Below are 24,658 nucleotides of genomic sequence, written 5' to 3' on the forward strand. Positions count from 1 at the left end.
CTCCAAGCCTAGGTGACTGGACAGGGAGGATGAAGTATTATCTCTGCAAAGCATAGCAGTGACTCAGCATTTAATACCTGCACTGTTGACACAGATTATGGCTTAACAAAACTTATGAGCTGTCTATTGTCTCTAAATCCACAGTGGTACTTTGGTATCATGACAGAAGCTTTGGCAGTGCAGGGGCAGACTATTTTAGCAAAGGGCTGCATCTCTAAATAACTCAAGCACCATCTTTGGAATCATAGTGTAATGAAAAGTGCTTTGGAGTCACAGCACCTGGGGTTGGGTCCTAGCTCTGTGCTTAGGAGCAAGGTGACTTGATGTGAGTTAGTCTGCCTCCTCCTGCCCCTGGCCTTCTCCTATGAGTGAGAGCTGATAACGAGATAGCAGTTTGATTTCACGAGGCTGGGTGTAGTGGGCAAGGCGGGCGGATGCAGAGCACACTGTACATGTCTGGTAACTGCAGTCTTGAAACCTGAGTTCGTTCCCTTTTTCTTTGTTTTTCAGTGAGGATCTCAGGTTTTATCCTGCTTGGATCATGTGTGTATTTTTGTGAGGAGCCTTTTTCCCCCCGTGAAATACTAAGACACCATGGCAGTCCATTTAAAATAAGGGAACATCTCTGCAAGCAATCTGGCCTAGCCGGAGGTTGTGAACAAAGACCGTCACTATGATTGTATCCCTAGATTTCTTATGCTGCTGTGATGGATTTGCATGAGAATAAAACCTCTGGTAGTTATTTAACTACCTATTTATTTGACTTTCAATTATGTTGGACTTAAGTTCCCAGAAGGAAACTGCCATCACTTCACGATCGCCATGTTGGCTTTGGTGTCACAGTGGCTCACGCTTTATGAGGCAAAGCCACATTTAGGTGGTGTCTGGAGTAAAGCAGTAAAATGTTGGTGTTCTGCCTTATTATGAGCTGTCCAGGACTCATTTTTGGGACTCGCCCGTCCATATTCATTCTTCTAATGTTCTTCATAAGTTGTGACAGAACAAGATCTAGTAAACAGGGAGAAATGACATTGGGTTGTCATGTTAGGTAACCATCAACCATTATCTTTAAAGGCATAACATGTTGATGTTCATTCTCTCCGGTATGCAAGAAAAGAGGGCCTTCGCAGGGCCTTGGAAAGAAGTGAAGGTGAAACCTGGTGTAATGTAAGTCATAATTTGGGTCACACTTGAAAATAAAAAGCTTTGCTGTCGCTGTTGGTAACCATTGGCCTAAGGAAAAGCAGTGGTTCAGAAACTTCTCTTGAATTGTTTTTCTTTTAAAAAAAAAAAAATCTCACACAGAATGGAAAGTTTGGGTCACAGGTGTAAACCCTTAGGCCGTGCTTCCTCGGTGAGCTCAATGCTGGTCTCAAGGACAAAAAAGAGAGAGAAAAAAGGAGTTTTGCTTTAAAAACAGATTTACCTCTCCAGGCAGAGGGATGGCTGCGAACACAGAGGGAGACTTGGAAACAGTAGTTGTGGACTTGAGATGTTTATTTTCCCCTCTCCTCTTTCCTGGCATGATGAATTTTGCTCATGGATTTGGTTTTGCTTCAGAATTCTTTCTGTGTGATAAGTGAAGGTTAGCTACTTGGGGACTGGTAGTTAATTTGAGCCTATGGGCAACTCCCCTCTTGCCTGGGATTGTATTTGTAACGTTTTGCTCTGTGGGTTTAACTAAACTGTCAGGACAGCAGAGAGCTGAGTTATTGGAGTTCATTGTAGAAAGCTCAGGCAGGAAATGAAACTGCTCACCTTAGAGAAGGCGCGGTACAGCAGGGAAGGAGAGGGTCTGGGCTCAGAATCCTCTGTGATGCTTTGTTTCTCCGGAAAATTAAGTGCAGAATTTCTCTCCTTTGCTCCCCAAGGATGTACACACAATCGATTTTGAAGCAGCAGCGTCACCTCCATGTCTCACTCCACCTTTGCTAAAGTACAGTCTTGCTGTCTTTCCTTTATTCTGGGGCAGGGGCAGGTGTGATGCTTGTCATCTTCATCAGAAGGTATCCCTGGGCCTTGGTTGTGACAAGGGTAATGAAGATTGGAGGGATGTTCTGAGACATATATCCCTGGAGGACAAGAGTGGACCAGAGCTTCCTTTTGGTGTTAAATTGCTGAAGTGCTGCTGGCCCTGGGGCTGAATTCCAACCAGCCCAGACTCCAGAGGTTAAGAGGTTAGGGGCAGAGTGTGCCTCACTTATTTCCCTGCCTCTTTTTGAATCGCCGTAAAATTTCTATTGTCCCCTCACTGTAGTCATTGCTTCTGGTTCAGAGATTGATGGTAAAACTTCCCAAAAGCTGTCGTGGGCTTTGAAATTATTTCTTTATATTCTCAACCCACTTTCCATGCTGCTGTCCTACAGAGTAAACTGTGATCTGAGGTACTTGATGCCACACGGAACGTTCTCCCAGTTAGGTACTTAGATGCAGCTGGGTGGGTGTGACTTCAGCCTTTGGAGTCAACTTTAGTAACTTCAGATCATCCCCACTCACAAGGAACCAAAGTGCATATTGCATTTGTGGGATAATATAGAAAGCTCACTCACTCTTAATGAATTTTGTATTGATTATAAGAAAATTCTTATAGCTATAGCATCCCTGAGTTAATTTAAGCAAGTTTTAATTATTTTGTGCCCTGAATTTACATCGATTATCAGAAGTCTTCTTAATTCCTCTTTATTTGCTCTCTAAATTGTTTGGATCAATTGTTTTTACCAAGTATCACAATTCCTTACTGAATCTGAGTGGTTCATAAATTACGTGTACACATACATGAAAATGTATCTATGTCTCTAGTTTTTATTGGAAAAATATTGGAAGACAGTCCTGAAAATAATTAGATGTGGTAGTTTAGCTCTTTAACTTTAATAGTATTTTTCTGATTATAAAGTAAATGTATTATCATTGAAGAAAATTAGAAATACATATATTTTAAAGGACACTGATGAAAATGAACTTTGTTTATAATGTCACCATCCAGAATATATTACATATGAAGTCTGAGATATATGTGTGTGAATGTATTAACATGATTAAAATTATTATATATTTTATTGTAGTCTGCTTTTTTATTTAGTGATATGATATTTATTTTACTGGAGAAATGATCAAACATTATTACCTCAAAATCTTTGGAGAATGATTGTGGTTAGATTTTAGAGCAAAAATAAGAGTAGGTTACTTTAGAATTAAAGAATATAGAACTGGAGATGCCTTGACGTTCAATCTAATCTCAGCCTCCTCCCTTCGTAGATGAGGAAAGTGAACCCTGGATAATATATGACATATTCAGCATCATGATGGATGCCAGGGACTAGAACCCATGTCTCATGCCTCCTAGCAAGCTATGTTTTCTTTCCAGTACAAATCTTTGCATGGTATTTCTCTTTATTCCCATGAATGAACTTCAGATTCATGAACCTTTGAATCTTAACACAAAGATAAAGGTGTGAACCATTCATACAATGGATTCAGGAGTGTCAGGAAGAAGAGGAGAACCAAACTTAGTTTAGCTGAGGCCACTGAGTTGCTTATTAGACAAGTGTGATGCCTTTTCCATTTTAGGGAGCAGGCATTCTGAGTAGCACTATCCCACATAACAGGATGCAACTTTACATTTACCAGGTGTTTTCATCTCTAATCTTATGTTTTGATTACCACAAAGTCTCTGGGAGATTGGTAGGAATAGTGTTTCCTTTGAACTAGTGACTTAATTCTGGGAATGAAAGAGCATATTAGCTCTATAAGGGCCATGCTGTGTGTGATGCTTTAGGTCTAACTCACAGTGTGGACCCACCATAACTGTTTGCTATGGAACTTTCTGCATTGTGGTGTTTATTCTGGAGCGAAGTTTCTATTTAACATGGGGCAGTCATTTCAGCAATACAGCATTTGTCTTGTTTGTCCGTTTGTCAATATCAAATAAAAGTCATAATCCAGAAGCTATTTATATAAACAAAAGATGATCTCTGATTTTCTCTTTTTTGCCTATCTTTTCCCTTTTCTTTCCTTTCTCTCTTGCTCTCTGATTCTTTTTTTCTGCAGACCTCCTCCCCAGTACACTCAATGCTCCTTAGCTCTTCTGGTCTTTCTCAGTTCTTCACTCTGCAATGAAGATGACAACTTCATGCAGTTTTAGGACCTCAGAGTTTCTGCGTGGGGTGCGTGCATGTCCATCCCTCTGCATCCTGGCATTTTCTGGATTTCTACAGTGATCCCAGGGTCTAACTACACATGCCGCAAAAAGAACATTCTGAAGAATTGCAGGAAATAATTGATGAAGAGGTTGCTCTGTGCAGGGCACATTGGAATTTAGTTAATGTGTAGCCTGAAGCAGAAAGTGCCTGGCTGCTTTCAAGGCCCTTTGAAAACATGTACAAGTATTTGGTGAGAACTTCAGAACTCAGTTAAGCTGTCTTTGATTCCAAAGATATCCCTGGGGCCAGTGAATAAATTACAGATGCTTTTTTAAAAAAATGTACTCAATGCCTATATTAAATAATTGATTCTTTATGAACCAACATGACTAAATAGGTTAATCAAGTTATTGCTGGATTTGCTTAATTTTCCTCACTTTTAAAAATAATGCCTTGTTTAAAGAGGTAATAATGGGATCTTTTGTTATTCTCATATAAAATTAAACACTTTTGACCTACAGAAGCAGTGTCGCATCTGTAAGCTGATGGAGGTTCATTTAGTTGGCTGCTAGTTTTCCCCTGTTCTCTCTTGCTTAAATTACAATCTTTCTCCCCTGTCCGCTCTTGTCTTTTTTTTCCCCCCTCTGTATTTAATGTCTGACACATCGGGCCTCTCTTTAGGGATATATCGGCTGGATTCCCAAAGATGCTGTTTGGGGCTTGAACTCAATGACTTACTAAGTGGTACCTTGTTACCCTTAGAGAATTCTACTGAATAGCTTTCTCTCTACTGTTAGGCAAGTTCTGTCTCTACATGTATTTTCCTTGAATCATCCTACAAACTGTGTAGATGTTGTGATTATGGATTTTTTTAACCCATGTTTCTACTGCAGCCTCTCTTTCTTTTTTAGGAAAATCTTAATCTTCTTTGTTCTTTCGCTTTTTCGTTTTTGAATATCAAGTTCTCCTGTAACCTAGGAATTAGAAGAGATCAGAGGGGTCATCATCTAGTCTGATTCCTACCTCTTTTACTTAAATACACAGGTGGTAGAATTTGAAATTTCCCTACTTTGAAAACACAAAAAAATACAGAGGAAGTTTCAGAGATGCTGGACTGTTGTGCCGAGATTGTGATTGTTCCCTTTGGTTTTGATAGCTACACCCATCATATTTGCATGATAGATGTGGGATGAATACAGTGTGATTTTGTTTTTCTCAGTGAATATCCTAGGATATTTTTCTAAAGGGGAGGGGTACTAATAACAAGCTTATTTTCCCTTGTTTTAATGACTTAGGTGTATTCCTCTAGCAGTCATAGATGCCTGTGCAAAGACACAGCTTTCTTTAGGGAGTTTAAAACTGATTAGCATCTCTGATGAACCTTTAAGGTTTATGATAATGTTGGTGCCATTTATCTTCTCACTACCTTCTTTTTTTTTTTTTGGTTAAAATATCAGAAATAGGTCACTTATACTGAAAGCTACTTTTTTTTTCACATTTTAAATTACAAAAGATCTCAGCTTGCTCAAATTTATTTTTACCAAAAAAGTAAAGAAACAGCTGTACCTTCTCTTAAGAACGAGGCTTTACTCACTCAAGTTTTTGATAAATCAGCTACGCTGATATGCTTGCTGTGTGACAGACTGCAACTGAGCCTCATTATTCATACATGTCTGTGTGATGTTACTGAATCAATTTGTGCTGTATCCATTTTGCACTCATGGATAGTTCACAGTCCCTTATGAGCAGAAACAGTCAGCAGGCAATAATAGAAGACATGGAGCAGAAATGGTTAGGGCCCATAATTCTTTGCTCCATGGTGCTAGATCCATGTCTTAAATTCATTTTTAGTGTCTTTAAAAAAAATTCTTGCCTCATCAATATGAGGATGGCATCAGCAAAATCAAAAAGCAGATACTTTCCAAGCCTTTACATACGTTCTGCTTTTATTCCAATACCAATTGTTAAATGAGGGCACAGAAAAGGTCTCTACCTCTTGATTAGCAGAGTAGGCCATTCCTGCATGGAATTCCTTATTGGCTACAGTAGTCTCCTGTATAACACAGTAGCCTTTCCTGATTGAAAAGTAGAAAAGCCAAAATGTGCTAAAAAATGTTATCTCTGCAGTGGTTAAACAGTTCCTAAGGCTAAGCATTTGAGGCATACAGGGTGGAAGAGAGATGAAATGGTGATGGCCACCTGTAGCTGCTGCTGTCTCGCTGGCCCTGCTGTTTGTTGGCAGCTGGAGACAAAGTTAAGGCTATTAAAGCTGACTCCAGTGAAGCCGCCCATTTCATCTGATGTTTCCTCACATTAGATTCCAGGTGGTGCGGCCCCACGGAGACAGTATTAACTCACTCATGATGCTTGAAGCTAGGAACTTTCTTCTGCTATGCCATTGCTTGGCAACTCAATTCTGACCACGTTCCTTCTACTCTTGTGGAGCAGAGGAAGAAAATCTCAACGCTCACAGGATCTTCAATTTTTTTACATTTACAGAACTCCAGGAGATAATTTTTGTAGCACTTTCCTGGAATTCAGGAATTCACTCTACTCTGAGCTCTGCCATTAATGAACTTAGCAATGTGACTTCACCTCTCTGGGTGTCAGTTACTCAGCTATAAAACATGTACACAGGATAAATGACCTTCAAGGCCTGCTTCACTTTGTCTGTAGTTCTAGCCTATGTTCTGCTTTGTTGTTCTACATTTCATTTTCTAAAATGTGTTCCAATTGTGTGTGTGTGTGTGTGTGTGTGTGTGTGTGTGTGTGTTTTAACATGGAGTCTTGCTCTGTCACCCAGGCTGGAGTGCAGTGGTGTGATCTCAACTCACTACAACCTCCTCCTCCTCGGTTCAAGCGATTCCCGATTCCTCCCGGCTAATTTTCTGTAGTTTTAGTAGAGAAGGGGTTTTGCCAGGCTGACCAGGCTGGTCTCAAACTTCTGACCTCAGGTGATCCACCCACCTCAGCCTCCCACAGTGCTGGGATTATAGGCATGAGCCACTGTACCCAGCCTCCAATTGATATTTTGAGGTCCCAAAATAAAACACTTAATTTAAAAGTAAATATTAAGGAAGAAATGCTCCTTAAGTCAAAAAACAAAGAATTGTCAGATATACATTCATGAAAACTATTTTGGTATCAAGGTACAAAAATCAAAATTTGTGCCTAGAAAGCCACTATAGACAATTAAACAAACAAAAAAGATCTAGACTGTGTTTATTAAAATATCAGCAATATACTGGTTTTCAATTTTAAAAAAAAGGCTAAAACTATTCTGTTTCTTCCCTAATGTACAATGAATGATTAAAGTTTCTGTTGCACACAATAAGAAAATACTTCTTTAAAAACCACCAAAGTGATTTGGTCACTTACCAAATGTTTTAAATGGTGTTGTAAGGTAGACAGTGGTTAAATGCATAGTTTCCCTTATGATTTTAGCAAGTAATTTAGGATACCCATACGAAAGTTTTCAGCACTCTATTTTCTACATCACAATGTTTTTTATAATGATGTATTAGTTTAAAACTGTGGCTTATTGTCTCGTCACTTCGAAAAAGACTTTAGCACTCCATGTTCCAGGCGTCTTGTTTCACACCTTTGTACCTTTTGGTTTCCTCATGCTGCTCATCCTATCTAGAGAGCCTCTGCTAACTATAGATAACTCCTGCTCACACTTTGACTCAAGTAAGGCTTTTCTTATCTCCAAGGCTATATTTGGGATCCCACCTTTACATCTCAAAATGTAATTACAAGTTTATGGGTCTGTCTCCCTGACTAGGCTGAATTTTTTGAGCACAGGGATTATTTTGTATTCATCCTTGTACCTCACTGTCCAACATGATGCACAGCACATAGTTAAAGCTCGGGGAAGATGTTTGAGTGACTGATAGAAGGTATATCAGATGAAACTGTTCAAATAATTATAACAATATTGTAAAAACCATAAAGAGGTGAGGGAAAACAAATATATCAAAAGTAGTATCTTACTTTCACTGAGCATTACATTTAGCTCAACTGGTAGCCAAGCCCAACAATAAATATAATGGGGTCAACATATAGTAGAAAACAGTGTGGTCTAGAGGGAACAGCATGGGATTTGGAAGAGGAGATAAGGGGACTTGAATCTTGGTGCCATTACTGACTAGGAATCTCGAACACATTCTAAAACCTCTCTTCATCTGTTACTACACCTGCAAAATGAGAATAACAAGACCCACTTCTTCAAGTTGTTTTACAGAGCAAACGAATTAATACATGTGAAGTGAACGTAGTTGCTGCTGTTATTCGAAGCAATTCAGAGGATCACTATGTTTTTTTGTTGTTGTTGTTTTGTTTTAAATTAGTAGGCTTTACTTTTTAGAGCAGTTGTGTCTTTATAGAAATTGAGCAGATACTACAGAGCATTACCATATTCTCTCTCCTGCTTACACTTTCCCTTATTATTCACTGTTTTTAACTTGGTAACTCATTGAAATAACACGGTAAAGTAAATACAGTCAGCCCTCCTTACACATGGGTGCCACATCCATGGACTCAACCAACCTTGAATTGAAAATATTTGAAATAAAAAATGTCTGAACTGAGCATGTACAGACTTTTTTTCTTGTCATTATTCTCTAAACAATACAGTATAACAATGGTTTACATATTTTTACATTGTGTTAGGTATCATAAGGAATCTAGAGATGATTTAAAGCATACAGGAGAATGTGCATAGGTTATATGCAAATGCGATGCCTTTTTATATCAGAGACTTAAGCATCCATGGATGTTGGTATCTGTGGGAGGTCCTGGGGCCTCAGAGGCTGAGTCAAGGATCTAGAGTGCCTTCATCAGGCTGGAGACTATTCCTACCACCTCAATGGAGTGCAGTATTAAAACAAACTTTCTTTTGAAGAACTTTGGATCATAGCAGGTTAGCAGTGAACATTAAAGCACAAAACGTGAGAGTTGTATATCAACATCATCTGGAATTTTAAATTCACATACTTTAAATCTGTTAAAAATGACCAAAGAGGCCTTTCATTAGAATTAAGTGGGCCACTGAGGCTGTTCACTGGACCAGTTGACTGGATGGCCTGTGACCCTGTGGGCTCAGCCAACCTTGGGCAAAGAGGAAAGAGGTACAGAGAGTTTGACCTGCAAGAAGAGACTCCCCACTAAGAAAACATCAGTGAGCGTGAAGCAAAGCAGTGTACGCTAGCGGCGGCTGTGACCAGGGTCAGAATGAACATTCAGGGTTGTGCAGATTCCTGGGATGCTTTTTGACTAGATAAACAACATAGCATTTATAAAGGAAATGGACTTAAAGACCCCACACATCCGATTTTCTCCCCCAAATTTCTTGCATGGCCATATTGAACAAGGGGGTAAGCTAGACCAGAGAGCTCATCTGGACAGGAGGTGAGCATTGAGGGATGCAGAAGGGTATAGATCAGCTCCATCCAAAGCAGCAGCAGAGCCAGATTGATTTGCTGGGACAAGCGTGGTTTGCTCAACTAAGATAGACACATGCCCCAACCATTGGCACAGTTGCAACAGCACTTGGTTTCAAAACATCTCTCTTAAAATGGAATGTTTTTCAGCTCTCTAGAGGCTTAGCAAGATCTGAAAAGATTTTGCTCCTGTTTGCTGGCTGCTACACTGCCACTTTTTACACCTTTACCTAGATAGATGGAAAGCACTGTAGCCCACTGCTTTGCATGTTTGAACAAGCCTGCTTGGATAAATGACAGTGCATGAACAGCTGGCTTCTTCAAGAGCTGATCTGCACCACCCTGACATTACCTAAACAATCATTACTTACTTTTTTTCGTCCTGTTAAGCAAGTTTCAACATGTTAAAAGAGAGAGCTGTGGGAAATGGCCTAGAGCTCTGGGATAAAAATACAAATCACACCCTAGTTAGCTTAGGTTAAATTAACTGTAGATTGATATATATGGACACCTCCTTTTAGGAGCTAAACCACCACCCCATCACCCCAGAGCTCTTAATTAGCCCTCTCCATGTGGAATATGGACCTGTAACCATTCACCAGGTTCCTAATTCTTTTTCAATTAAGAGTTCTAAGTATAAGAGACAATTAGTGTCTTTAACATTGTATTATGTCTGTCAAAGCTAAAACTGTGTTAATCAAACAACAGCAGAGTATGAAGCATTTCTAGGCAGTGGATGGCATTTTCCTTCAGGAAGCACTCAAAATCAAAAGTTTGGCTGTACCCAGTCAGGGCAGCTGTGCATTAAAGTTGTTCTCAACATATGCTAATGCTAACTGGACCATAGTGTTAGTTTTACAGTTCATTATGAGGCTTGTGAAAAAGAATAATTCACACTGAGTAAAGTGGAAAGAATTATCCATAACCAGATTGCAACAATAAACTTTAACAGCAAAGAAAGAGACATTTTGGGTGCCTCATATGTCTGTGCGCTGTCCTAAGGAGATGAAATAAAAGAGGTGAAAGACAAGAATGAGGAATTTTTTTTTGTTCTAACCTGATGCAGTTTAGATAATTTATTGGTAAAGGCAACACTCACTTCTGAAGGTCTTCTTCCCTTAATTGAAGATTTGCAAAGGAAAATGCTGGGTGGACTTGATCACCAGCTACTCATGAGTTTCCAGAATGGCTGCTTAGTAATTCCTTATCCCACAAAGAATTTTAAAAATGTGCCGGCTTAAGGAGGTCAGAGGCTAAAGCATGGAGGTGTTTAATGTGCGTTTTTTTCTGTCTCACTAATAGACTGTTGACATGGGTCTTTTGTGAACTCTCTGGCTAACTAAATATATTCATGATCCAAGTGAAGAGTGGGAGTAGAGAATGCTTACGTTTCAGGATGTAAGATTTTGTGTAATTTCAGTCCATCATTTGTTGATGGCAAGTACACCAGATGAAATGCATCCTCTGAAGGAGCTCTGAGATCTTTGGGTCTGTGTATATAAATCATTTGCCTGCCGTGACACCATATCCAACAAACCTCGTTGACACTGACAGGGACCAGATGTGTAAGGTCATGGAAAAGACATTAGGTTTTGACATCAGCTGACTGACAGTTACATTTGGAGGTACTAGTTGAGGGTTTGAGATTTTGTTGAGTCCAGCAGGTAGATGGAAATCTGCATTTAGTGGTACCATAAGCCTTTAAACACTTAGCTGAAGATAAAATCACCTCTGTTCATGGAATGGAACTTAAAATAATCCAGTTTCAGTTCTTCAGACCTAAAACCTTCTCTCCCTCTCTGCTTACCCTTGTTCCCTCTCACTGTCTCATAGCCACAGCGGAAGTAAAACTAAAATTTACAGAAGATTTATACATTTTTTTCTGAATTGTGTTGTCTCATTCCATCCCTGCCTTTATCTAAATATGCTAAGTGTGATAAATTTGTAAGCAAATACATTTTACCTTCTCCACGAACCAAATGACCATGGCTTTTTTATGGGCACTAAAAAATGTTACTATTTGCATATTATAAAATTTTCCCAAATTTTGACCTTTAAGAGCTTAATAACTTCAGGATATTTAATATTTCTAAATCTTGAGATTTAAAAATTTCTAACATAGGAATAATAATTGAAGTAAATTGCCATTTAGTCTACGATTCTTTACACAAAACTGAGAGACTGGTCATCTGAAAAAAGCAGAGGATCACAAGGTAAAGCTTCAAATGATGACTACGGCTGTTTTAATGTAACCCTTTGGATGATTAAATATTCTTAATCTTTATTTTCAAGAAAAGGTATAATTTTTGGACATTTTCATTAACATATTGATGAAATAGTAGAAAAAGCTTTAAGGAAAAATTTTACTTATTTATCTTAGAACAATATCTTTTTGAGTTTAATATAAAGTATTTTAAAGTAACGACTCAAAAATGACTTGTAGAATTGTATGACTTCAATTTACAGTGACAAAATATGAATGCATTTGGACTTTCAGAAAGCCTGAATATCAGCATTTGACTTAGACTGTATAAAAGCAATTATAAAGTGACAGAAGGAAAAATGTTCATGCTAGTTATGAAGGGAATTATTGGCTTTTGTTCATATTGGAACCCCTTTAATGTTTTAAGAGTGGGTTAATATTGATCTGGCATTCATTCTGCTGTGCATCACACACACACACACACACTCTCTCTCTCTCTCTCTGCCTCTCTCTCTCTCTCCCTCTCTCCCCTCCCCGCCACCCCCTTCAGTTGGCATTTTTGCCTACAGGCTGCTGAGAGCTGATTATTCTTCTAATCAAAACCGTCACAATCAGGGGAGACAATTAGTCAGGTTAGGCCTCTGCTGATTTTGCCTATGGCCCTTAGCATCAGATGGCCTTGAGCACTCTTGAATCATATCAACAAGTATTTCAATAATACCTCCTCCGCTCCACCCGCTGCTGCTGAGGTCTGCCTTTCATCTCTAGCGTTGCTTGAATTTGTGATTTCTCGTTTATTTTAAATTGAGACCACAAGGTATAGAAATGTTCAAAAGTAGAAACTTGGCAGACCTATTGCTAATGCTACTTAAAAATCACCTAGTCAACTCCAAAAATCATGAAATCAATTACCTATAAATAGATTTCTATTTGTTTCTTTACTTATGCACATATAGAATTCAATTTATAGAGTTTAATTCCCATGTAAAATGAATACATATACAGTGCATAAGAAAAAGTCCCATATATAATAGGCTCAGCATATTTTAAGCTATACTTAAATCAGAATGACATAAGACCCATTTAGCAATAATACATTTTCATATTTTTCAGATGAAATAAATTTTGTTCTGAATATAAGATTTATTTATTATATTACTCTGGTGGTCATTTTCTGACTTTACCAGCTATTGAAAGTTTTAAAATAAAAAAGCAATGATTTTATCAATTCCTTTAGTATCTAATATGTCTAACTAAATAGCCTTCACATCTTTCTGTCTGAACATTCTGTCAGTTTTAGAACTGTCTAGAATGTGACTATGTTCCAGGGTTTTTTAATCAAATATACATTATGTATTATAATATCCAGTTTAATAGCATATTGTTATTGAGAAGTAAAGTGCCTTTAGAAAGACGCCAGAAGATCAAAGAGAGATTTATTTAAAACAATGTAGGGCTTATTATTCTTACATGTATACAACATTCATATAAGTTTTTTTTAAAAAGAAGAGAGAAAGAAATCAGACCAGGCAAGTCTTCTTTTCACTTATTTGAAGGATTCAGGTGTTTTACTGAAATATTTTATGTTTTGGAGTCAGGCCTCTGTGTGTATGCATGTCTGTACATATATGAGTTTTCCTAGGTATATAATGTAATAACTGGAAGCTCAATTAGAAAATGATTCTTTAAAGGTTTAAAACATATGAGATAATAATTTGTTGTATACAAGAGTTTTCAAAACTTTTTCTGAGACAGGGTCTCATTCTAAGCCCAGGCTGGAGTAAGTACAATGGCTCGATCACAATTCACTGCGGCTTTGACCTCCTGGGCTCAATCAGTTTTCCTGCCTCAGCCCTCCCAAATAGCTGGGACTACGGATGCATACCACCAACCTGGCTAATTTTTTAAAATTTTTTGTAGATATGGAGTTTCGCTATGTTGCTTAGGTTGGTCTCAAATTTCTGGGCTCAAGTGACCCACCCGTCTCAGCTTCCCAAAGTGCTGGGACTACAGGCATTAACCATTGTGCTCAGCCTGTAAAGAGATTTTTCTTTTATCATAGTGCTGACCATTAAGTGAAAATAGGCTCGAATTTCTATAAAGTAATGTCAGCTGTATAAGTCTGACATTTCCTTTTTTTTTTTTCTTTATTTCTTCTAAAAGAAAAAAAAATGGGATACATATGCAGAACGTGCAGGTTTGTTACATAGGTATACATGTGCCATGGTGGTTTGCTGCACCTATTGACCTGTCCTCTAAGTTTCTTCCCCTCACATCCCCCATCTCCCAACAGGCCCTGATTTGTGGTGTTCCCCTCTCTGTGTCCATGTGTTCTCAATGTTCAACTCCTACTTATGAGTGAGAACAGGCAGTGTTTACTTTTCTGTTCCTATGTTAGTTTGCTGAGGATGATGACTTCCAGCTTTATCCATGTCTTTGAGTTACATGATCTCATTCACTTTTATGGCTGCATAGTATTGCATGGTATATATGTACCACATTTTCTTTATCCAGTCTGTCATCGATGAGCAATTGGGTTAGTTACATGTCTTTGCTATTGTAAGTAGTGCTGCAATAAACATGCGTGTACATGTGTCTTTATAGTAGAATTTTTATATTCCTTTGGATATATACACAGTAATGGGATTGCTGGGTCAAATGGGTATTTCTGGTTCTAGATCCTTGAGGAATTGCCATACTGTCTTCCACAACGGTTGAACTAATTTACATTCCAACCAACATCGGAAAAACATTCCTGTTTCTCCACAGCCTCTCCAATATCTATTGTTTCCTGATAAGTCTGACATTTCTTAGGTGAATCCAGATTTATATAATTTATATGCCTTTTTCTGCGCATTTGTTCACTCATTCATTTAGGCGTTTACTTATTTATTCACCCATTCAATCATTCATCCATTCACCATCGTCTTCTCTTTGGAGATAAATCGATCAACCTATCTGTCTATCTATCGAGATTATTTATTCTCTGCCTCCAAAACAATGAAGTAGTTGATATCTCCAAGTGTATTTTTAAAGGATTTTTTTTCATTTTGTAAAATTTAGAAATACTGGTTGAGTCTATTTGTGGTTCATAGGAAAAAATTTTTTTTTTCTTTTGAGATGGAGTCTCTCTCTGTTGCCCAGGTGGGAGTGCAGTGGTGTGATCTCAGCTCACTGCAACCTCCAGAGCCTCCCAGGTTCAAGCAGTTTCCCTCCTCAGCCTCCAGAGTAGCTGGGAACTACAAGCACCCGCCACTGTGCCCAACTAATTTTTGTATTTTTGGTAGAGACAGGGTTTCACCATATTGGCCATGCTGGTCTCAAACTCCTGACCTTGTGATTCACCTGCCTTGGCCTCCCAAAGTGCTGGGATTACAGGTATGAGCCACCATGCCCAGCCAGGAAAAATTTTTTTATTCTAGTTTTTTCAGCTCATGATTTGAACAATCTTGCTTTTTTTTTTTTTGCTTTACACGTATGCATAGACAGCTAATACAAACCAACATAGTTGATTTTTCCAGTTACTCTATGGGCAATTAAACCAAGGGTATTATCTCTGCAGGAATAAGTGGGCAAATTACACATGTGAAGCAAACGAATCTTTGAAGCTTGAGCACATAGGTATTACTGTACTAGAGGCTACATTCAGATTCCTATAGAGATCAATGGAGGCTTATTGATGAATACCAGAGAATAGGGAAGTGATGTCATAAACTTTTAATAGTCTAACAAACTATATTTAAAGTTTTCCATCCTGGTTAGACCTCCAGCTCTTATGCTATAGAATAGTATGTTCTTCTAGACATTGCAAAAAAAGCTCTCTGACTTCCTGAGGGATTAACGTTCAAGATCAAATGCCAAAACCACATAGATCTGAATTTCTTGCAGTTGTCTAAAGACAATGAAAAGCTTCCAGAATCATTACCTTTGTTCTCTTAAGAAATGGGATAAATGATAAAGCATTGTGACTTCTTAATATTACATTTCAATTGGCACATGTAAACATAACTCTCATATCCTCATTGGTTTGAGTGGTCTCTGACTGACCTCAACAATACCATATAATTTTAGAATTCTAAACACTCCCAGTGTCTCTTACAAAACAGAGTCTGGTTCATGTGAAATAATGGATACTTTGTTGGCGTGTTTAGTAGATGAACAACATAAATCCAGTGCCCTGGCTTTCACCCTTAGCCCTCTAATTGCTCAGTGTTTCATGCTTGTATCAATTATAGGCAAAATTTTAGGAGCAAAAGTAGAAAAACATTGGAGTTACTGAGCAATACTTTGAGGCATTAGGCGCTCTTGAATGTTATGTGTGAATTAATGCTTTGAGCGTGCTTAAGGACACTAGGAGGAGAAAATATTTAGTCAACAAAAAAGGAGGCCAGAGAGGGAGCATGGCAGGAGACATTTCATATTCCAGTTCTGCGACTTTACTTAAACCTTGTCACAATGAGGCTGATGGCACTGGTTTTCAAAGAAATAAAGGTTTTGCTGTCATCTAAAGGAGGGAAGAGCTTTGCCTATGGAAGCCTAAACAAACATAAGGGAGTCCCAGGGTGCTTAAGCCATTTTGTTTCAATGAATCAAAATGACCAAAAAATTTTTGTGTGGCAGAGCCATTCCCTGTGTCACAACTCCCCCGCTTCCTCCTCCTGCGGAAGTCAAGGCACATAAATATTTCACAGCTTTTTGTCATAGTCAATACACATTTATTGGCAAAAATAACCCATCATTTGTAAGGAGATGATTTGCATTATCTTTGAGCTCTGTAAGTCCGTCTGCTGTGCAAAACAACAAAAACATTTATGTCAGCATCTCCTTCATTGGAGCCAAAAGGGAAAGTTAGAGAAACAAAGGAATGACCTTCATCAGCCTAACGTATTGTCTACAGTTTCAGAGATGGACAAAATCTTAAATTTTCCCTGTACTTAAGGCATCTCATTCCCTTCGAAAGACTTTGGAAGAGGAGAATTTTACTTGTCCCGAGACAGTAATGCAGATGTTTTCTATCATTTTTAGTAGGAGGTAGCAGGTGTAAAACAATGTTGATTAAGTGTACATTATTTATTTATATTCCTCTGTCAGGAATGTTGAAACCTAGAGAGCTTCTTAAGGACTTTGGGTGTTACAATACTCCATGAAACAGTGCAGAAAATACTCGGGGAAAATTATTAAATGGTGACCTCACTGGTTTTTCTCATCGTTATACTTGACATTTCCTGTTGTGATGCTTTAGCTCTTGGAAGGGTTCAGAGCTGGTGTAGGTGCGGGGGCGAGGAGGGATGATGTGATAAGCTACATCTTCTCTTGTAGCTTTTCATCTGGTGACATTTCTATTAGTTGTCATCGCCTAAATTGTCCCTAGTTCTGCCACTTTCCATGAGGAAAGAGTAGAATCCTTTTTTTAAGTGGTTTTAGCCATATTTTGGGCTTTGCCCTTCCAAACAGTCACTAGACATTCAATCCTTATGGCCTCCTTGTGTCCCTAGGCATTGGGCACTCTGCCAGCTTTTGCCATTTGGTTATAGCTGCTCTTCACTTGCTGAAATGGATGTGATGAATGGAAATCCAGGAGCAGAATTAATCGTAGTCTTAGTATTCCACTAAATTGTATCATTTGGCTTCTAAAATAATTCAGTCACCGGATATGTGCTGACTATTGTGTATGTTCCATGTGCAAAACTGAAAGTGCTATAGAACCTTTAGGATAACTAGTTTTCATTTATTTTTTTAAAAAACTGAGATACTGCAAAAGTATTTAAACCCAGATCTTTCACCTCACATGCACTACTCTTTCAGATCCTCATCCCCTCCCTCTACCCCACAGTGCCCTTCACAGTTATATGTAAGAGCTGCAAAATGATGAACCATTATTGGAGATTATTTTTCATTTCATTTATTCATTTATTTATTTATTTTTAGACAAGAGTTTCGCACTGTCCCCTTGGTTAGAGTACAGTGGTGTGATCTCAGCTCGCTGCAGTCTCTGCCTCCTAAATTCAAGTGATTCTCTTGCCTCAGCCTCCCAAGTAGCTGGGATTACAGGCATCTGCCACCACACCCAGCTAATTTTTGTATTTTTGTAGAGACAGGGCTTCACTATGTTGGCCTGGATGGTCTCAAACTCCTGACCTTGTGCTCCACCCACCTCGGCCTCCCAAAGTGCTAGGAATACAGGCATGAGCCACTGCACCCTGCCCTGGGTATTATTTTTAACCTTCTCTTGATTTTCCTGCCTCTGTGTAACCTTCCTCTTGTCCGTCTCCTTTTCCTTAAGCCCACAAATAATCTATTTCAAACTCTCGTCATGTCTATGTAGTCATAAGAAGCTGAAGTGAAGCTTTTATGTGTAACTTATTTTGTAGCTTTCCACAGTGCCAGTATCTAGCATACAATAGGGCCTCTACAAATAGTCACTGAATGGATGAATAAGTGAATAGTTTACTGGCAGGTGCCAAGGAGTAAAGAATTCTCACCCGAAGTTGGCAAGGTCTGTGTGTTTGTTTGCCTGGTCTAGTGCAATAGATTCTTTAATGATCTTCCTACTCTGAGCTTTCTCTCCAACCAGTCTGTCCTCTCCTGGAGTAACAGGACCACTTTAACATACAAATCCAATCATGTTCTGTACCTTCTTAAAAATTTTCCCTTGTTCTTAATTGCCTGTCAAAATCCTTTTTCAAAATAAGGTTTTAACCTCCTTTGGTGGTCTCATTTGCTGTCAACACAGTCCTTGCTTTCACATTTCTTTGTGTTTGTACATTTTGCCTTGCCTGAGAAGTCGCCCTCCCCTTCGTTCATTCTGCAAATCCTGACTCTTCTGTATTTCTGAACTCTTTTTGAAGTCTTTTGCTGTTTACTGTGTTCTACATCATTTGGTACACGTTTCTCTTACATTTATAGCACTTTATTGGAATGATTTATTTGTATGACTGCCTTTCCCATTAGACTGTCAGTTTCTCTAGGGCAGGACTATGTCTTGGTTCATTTCTGTTTCTCCACCTGTAAGTACAAAGCCTGAGCCACAGGAGGCAATCAATATACTTGTCTTGAATGAATTAATTCACAAGAGAGATAGGACATAAATATGTGAGAAGTCAATCAAATTAGGAAAGAATAGAAGGTCAATCGAATATCATATTGCTCAAATGCTGTGTAATTTTAAAGTTTAAGTTAAAACAGGCCTTCTTGTCAAGAAACATTATTTAGTCTAATGCAGTGTGAAGACACTTAGTCTGTTGAGCTGACCTCAGCAGAATTGCAAAGTCTTAGTGTTCCTCTGTTGTCACCCTGTCCCTCTGTCATTCAGTCTGGCTCCCCTTTCCTGACGCTCCCTTCTCATAAAAACTTACCACTGTGTTCACCAGTCTCTCAGGGGTCTTAACTCTGCTGGGTGACAGGTATTAATGGGTCAGAGAGATGAAAATATGTTAATGCATTAGCTGGCAAGTATGATTTTCCTCCCAAGCAAAATAACATTTTACACATATTTAAGGATTGACATTCACTTTTGGAAAGGCAGTTTTGTTTAAAGATTGTCTTTGTGTCCCAGAATCACCTCACAGAGGCAACTGCCTACCCTTCCTCTGTGTATTTATATATCCTGCACACTTCTAGAAGGTGACTGAGTTTTCTTTGTGAGTGCATACACAGTCCCCTCGAGAAAATCAGCGTCTTCTTCTCTATTCTCTGAAGCTTTGTTCTGTTGTTGTTGTCGTTGTTGTTGTTTTGAGACAGGGTCTCGCTCTGTCTCGAGATCTTGGCTCACTGCAACCTCTGCCTCCTGGGTTCAAGCGATTCTCCTGCCTCAGCCTCCCAAGTAGCTAAGACCAGAGGTGTGTGCCACCATGCTCAGCTAATTTTTTGTATTTTTGTAGAGATGGGGTTTCACATGTTAGTCAGGATGGTCTTGATCTCCTGACCTGTGATCCATCCGTCTCAGCCTCCTTTGCAAAGCGCGGGGATTCAGCCATGAGCCATCACGCCCAGCCTCTCTAAAGTTTTAGAAATCACTTTTCCTCACTTCATAAACAAAAATTACACTCTACCTACTCAAGATATGTTATAGTGACTGTTGAAATTTTTATTTTTCAGGATCTTTAAGATTCTCAAGATGCTTTTCAAAGAATTAAAATTTCTTTTAGTGGTAAAAAATACCCTTTTTAGTTACATAAATAATACAATTGAATATACTCCTCTGACCTTGTTACCTTGTTTTAATATGTGCTGAGCATTTGCCAAGCACTGTACTAGGCACTGTACTTTTAGTCCTCATTTATTTGTTCATTTAGTTTACACGTTTAATCCTAACATGTCCTAGGAGAGAGGTGTTATGTTCTGATGTTACAGGTGAGGAACCTGAGATGTGGAGAGGTCATGGAACCTGCCAAGGTTTCACAGTTAGTAGCAGCGGAGCCCAGATTCAAAGATAGGTCGACGGCTGTGTATTCCTTTCTCTTTCCTGCACTGCCTGCCACAACCAATAAGATAGTTGTTTATTCTCAGTTATCAGATAGATGTCTATAAAGTCTGAAAAATGAAGATAAAGTTGAAACATCTTTAATCAACTCCGATATGCTTGATAACCATCAGACATTAGCAAACTTTATGTACCATATGTGCTGAAAAAGCCAGGTGCCACAAGAAGGATTAGAGGTGAAATTTTCTTTCCATTTTGATTTCTACTTTTTATTAGTGACACCTCCCAAGTGGTTCAGAGGACACCTATTAGTGTTCGTGGACATCTTGTGCTATTTGCAGCCATCCTTAGAGAGGTCTGGGTGACTGAACTCCATACCTGCCAGGTGTCCCTCTGCCTCTGTTGAACATCCCTGCCTGAACAACTCCAGAATCCTCAATAAGCAGAGAAGCCTCCGTTTTTGTGGACTCATGAGCATCTTTTGATTTCGCCGTTGTCAAATCTCTGACGCCAGTAACTACCTGGAGGATGAGACCAGATTCTCACTGGACTTTACATTGTCCCTCTTCCTTTTGGACATAGACATATTAGTGAAATGAAGACAAGAAGAAAGAGTTATAAACCTTTCCATAGAGCACATGTGTGCCCTGTACAAAGTGGATTAAAGTACTCATTGGGATTTAAAGTTACATCTCAAATGGCAATCTTTGAGTCCAGGTGCGGTGGCTCACGCCTGTAATCCCAGCACTTTGGCAGACCCAATAAGGCAGATCACTTGAGGTCAGGAGTTCAAGACCAGCCTGGCCAACATGGCAAAATCCTGTGTCTACTAAAAATACAAAAATTAGCCGGGCATGACAGTGGGCGCCTGTAATCCCAGCTACTCGGGAGGCTGAAGCATGAAAATCACTTGAACTTGGAAGGCAGAGGTTTCAGTGAGCCGAGATCGCACCACTGTACTGTAGCCTAGTTGACAAAGTGAGACGCTATCTCCAAAAAAAGTTTTAAATGGCAGTCTTTGTACTCTTGTCCTATAATTAACAGCATTTATGTCACTTAATATTTAAATAATTTTTTAATCATTGTTCCTGAAACTTAAATTAGACTTGTTTGCTTGACCCCATAAACAGAAAGCATTTAAACCAATTAATATGTATATATTCCCAATGAAGCAGGAATTCAAGCATTCTTTGAGTCTGGGAACAAAAAAATAGTAAACTATGTCGGAAAATTATTCTCCCAGGCCTATGTCCTATTGCCAGTTTTCATTGTAAAGAAAATGTAACTTCAAAGTTTGACTTACACAAATGGATTTGGAAAAGGAGGGCCATTCCTGTCCTGCATATAGCAGCTGTGCTTACTGGTTTTATAAACTGTAATCTCAAATTGCGTTTCTATTTTAATTTCGGCATGCCTGAAGCACAAGATTCTTTTCAAATGTTCAGCCATGACTATTTAAAATTGAAAAGAGAAGTTCAACCATTAAGTATTCTCATCTTCTCTGAGATTTTCTTTCTGATGCAATGATGTGAAATACTTTTTCTTGTTGCCCATAATTTCTACTTACACTGTCTTGCTTATGCAAACTTTTAAATAGGCTATAGATGCAAAAGCATGTAAAAATCTGTACAAATTTTGTCTGCTTTTGCATTATTATTAAGTTGGCGAGGATTCTAATGGAGTACGGAGGATGAGACAACAAGAATCCAATCAATAGATGCAAAAGGCAAATGAACTTGCATAAATTAGCACGTTAATAGGAAAAGATAAATGCATGTTCTCTTTCATCTTTCAAGCAATACACATTATTGAAAGAGGTCTAACAGATACCACGCTGATTTATTTTTAGCTTTTTTCAGGGGTTCAGAAATGAGAAAATGCAAGTAAATTAAGCATTGAGGAAACTGTTCTGAGCCACTGGCATCAGATCAGTGCATCAAATATAGTATGTAGCACTCGGCATGTTGTGTCCGCATGATATTATCATCCATGTTCTCATAGATACGTGAATACTCACCAGCGATCTCCAGAGGAAGGATTGTTCCATTACCAGAGTTCGTCTTGGAGGAGCTAGTCTCTGATCTTGACATTCAGGCATTTCCAGTGTACTTTACATTTACACCATATCTTTTAAAAATTTATTTTATTTTTATTTTATTTTACTTTAAGTTCTGGGATACATGTGCTGAATGTGCAGGTTTGTTACATAGGTATACATGTGCCATGGTGGTTTGCTGCACCAATCAACCCGACATCTAGGTTTGAAGCCCCGCATCCATTAGGTATTTGTCTTAATGCTCTCCTTTGCCTCGTCTCCCCATTCCCCAACAGGCCCCAGTGTGTGATGTTCCTCTCCCAGTGTCCGTGTGTTCTCATTGTTCAGCTCTCACTTATGAGTGAGAACATGTGGCATTTACACCATATCTACTGAAGAAATGGCAAAAATAATTTTTCAGATGTTAAATGTTTAAACACCTAGAACAAGGGCAGTCACAGATCAGCTGCCACTACAGCACTGTACAGTAGTTTCATTAACCATCTTCATTTCAACTCAAGAAATGCTTGGGGAATGATACTCTGTTCCCCCTTACTCTAATTATGCTCTGTTCTTGAAGGGGTATAGTGGATCTGGCATGCGTGTCAGAGGATACAGTACCAGGCATGCAAGTGCCTGGTACTACAGCTTGTAGCCATCGTATAAATAGCAACACCCAAGAAATTTCTCTTTGTCCTGTTCCTTCCATCTCTTTGTTTACTGCTTCTGTCTATGGAAAAGGACCTGGGTATATAAGGGACTGCCAAGTCATCTTCATTGCCTTTGCTAAAAGTCAGAAACCTCAGCTATAAATTAGCCATCTTATTTGGGCAGCCTCCTGCCCAGCATAGCATCCTAATCATTTGTGGTGCTGGTTGATTTAATAGAGGCCAATAAGCAATGCCCCTAGTGGTTTCATAATGGTACTTCTCCAAAGAGACCACCTACAGACAGGGAGAAACCTGTACCCCAAGGAAAATTTGGATATCTTCTTTCATATGAAGAGAATATTCTGGTTTGAGATAGCCACTTTTTAAGACCTATATATAATTCACTTTTTTTTTTTAAGTACCTGGGAAACTTTTGCTCTTTGGGAAGTCTTCTAGAAATTCTGTCTTGGGGGATATACCATCTGTATTGTTGGAAGAGAAAGAAAAATTAATTTGTCAGTGTTGTTTTGATCCGAATCCAGAAAACCAAAAGGAGTAAAAAAAAAAAAAGCCGCCTGAGTGTTAGCATTTCTTCATATTCTTTGCTTATTTTAAAAATGGGGCTTTCCTCAGCTCTCTTCCATTATGGTTAACTGTAATCAGTACTTTATGGTTATATTATATAGCTTTGTTTCATTAGGGCAATGAAAATGGTATTGAACAATAGCAACATAATGCAGGGAAACAGTTTGTAATTCAGTTGGAAATTGCTAATGCAATAGACAGTCAATAATACAATCAGCTCAACTTTACTAGGAAAACATAGCTAAATTTTCTATACTTTTCTCTCAAATCTTCTTATAGGGCAGGGTTGAGGGGATTGCTTTGAACTACACTAAAAACCTGGATGCCCTTGAAAATATAATTTCTTTATGCACTGAATTTTGAATGACATTCATAGGTCCTGGGAAAGAGCTACTACTTTAGACTGAAATTCTCCCCTGGAGATTTTCAAAAAAGAAACTAGATAGTTAAGATTTCTAAAAGGAAACAGAGGGATAAGATGATGGCTCAAACTATATTTTACTAATGTATCTTTCTATAGTCTTGATTCAGAAGTAGGGTTCTTATGAAATTGCTAAAACCAAGTATCAGTGAAAAAAAAAAAAAAAAACCAGGCCATCGCTTTGCAAGCTGATGCATGCTATGTATGTGATTACTGTAGGTTAATACTAGTGAACATCAGTAGTGTCTAGAATATGAAGGCAAATAACCTGATGTTTTCAAGAAGTGGTGAGTTAGGATTTTGATGCTCTTATGATGGTTGTAGCTGTTGTTGAGTCAAAACCTATTATCAAAAGTTTTATGTGGGATTCAAAGAATATCAGGAGTGATATGTCTAATTTTGAGTTGTCCTATAAGTATTTTTCATCATTAGAATCAACACATTTTCTCATGTGATATGAATTTTTAAATCCCCTAATTGTCAAAGAATTGCAGTATTTCATGTTTTCATATACTTGCAAACATCTCTGACATCTTTAGAGATATTAATTATATCCAGAAGCCACAACCCTTATTTAGAAAATATACCAAATTTAATGCTCCACCAGAAAGTGCTATGCATACGGAAGTATATTTCTCCAGCTTTTAGCTAGAAATTCATATTTAAACTAAAACAAAAAAAAAACAAAAAGCACCTCCCACAGCTCCTTCATTTCCTCTAGTGAGTTAGAATAATTTGTAACTTCTTAGGAATCAGAACCCT

At 38.5% G+C, this 24,658-nt stretch overlaps 1 protein-coding gene across 2 annotated transcripts in view; it reads left to right on the top strand.

Annotated features, from left to right (window-relative positions):
* The window catches only part of EFNA5 (ephrin A5), a 286,969-nt gene that overhangs the window by 199,034 nt on the left and 63,277 nt on the right, over window positions 1-24,658 (top strand). The gene's annotated exons all lie outside the window — the stretch shown is intronic.

Source organism: Cebus imitator, unplaced genomic scaffold (assembly GCF_001604975.1).
Source record: "Cebus imitator isolate Cc_AM_T3 unplaced genomic scaffold, Cebus_imitator-1.0 Scaffold46, whole genome shotgun sequence".
Lineage (NCBI taxonomy): Eukaryota > Metazoa > Chordata > Mammalia > Primates > Cebidae > Cebus > Cebus imitator.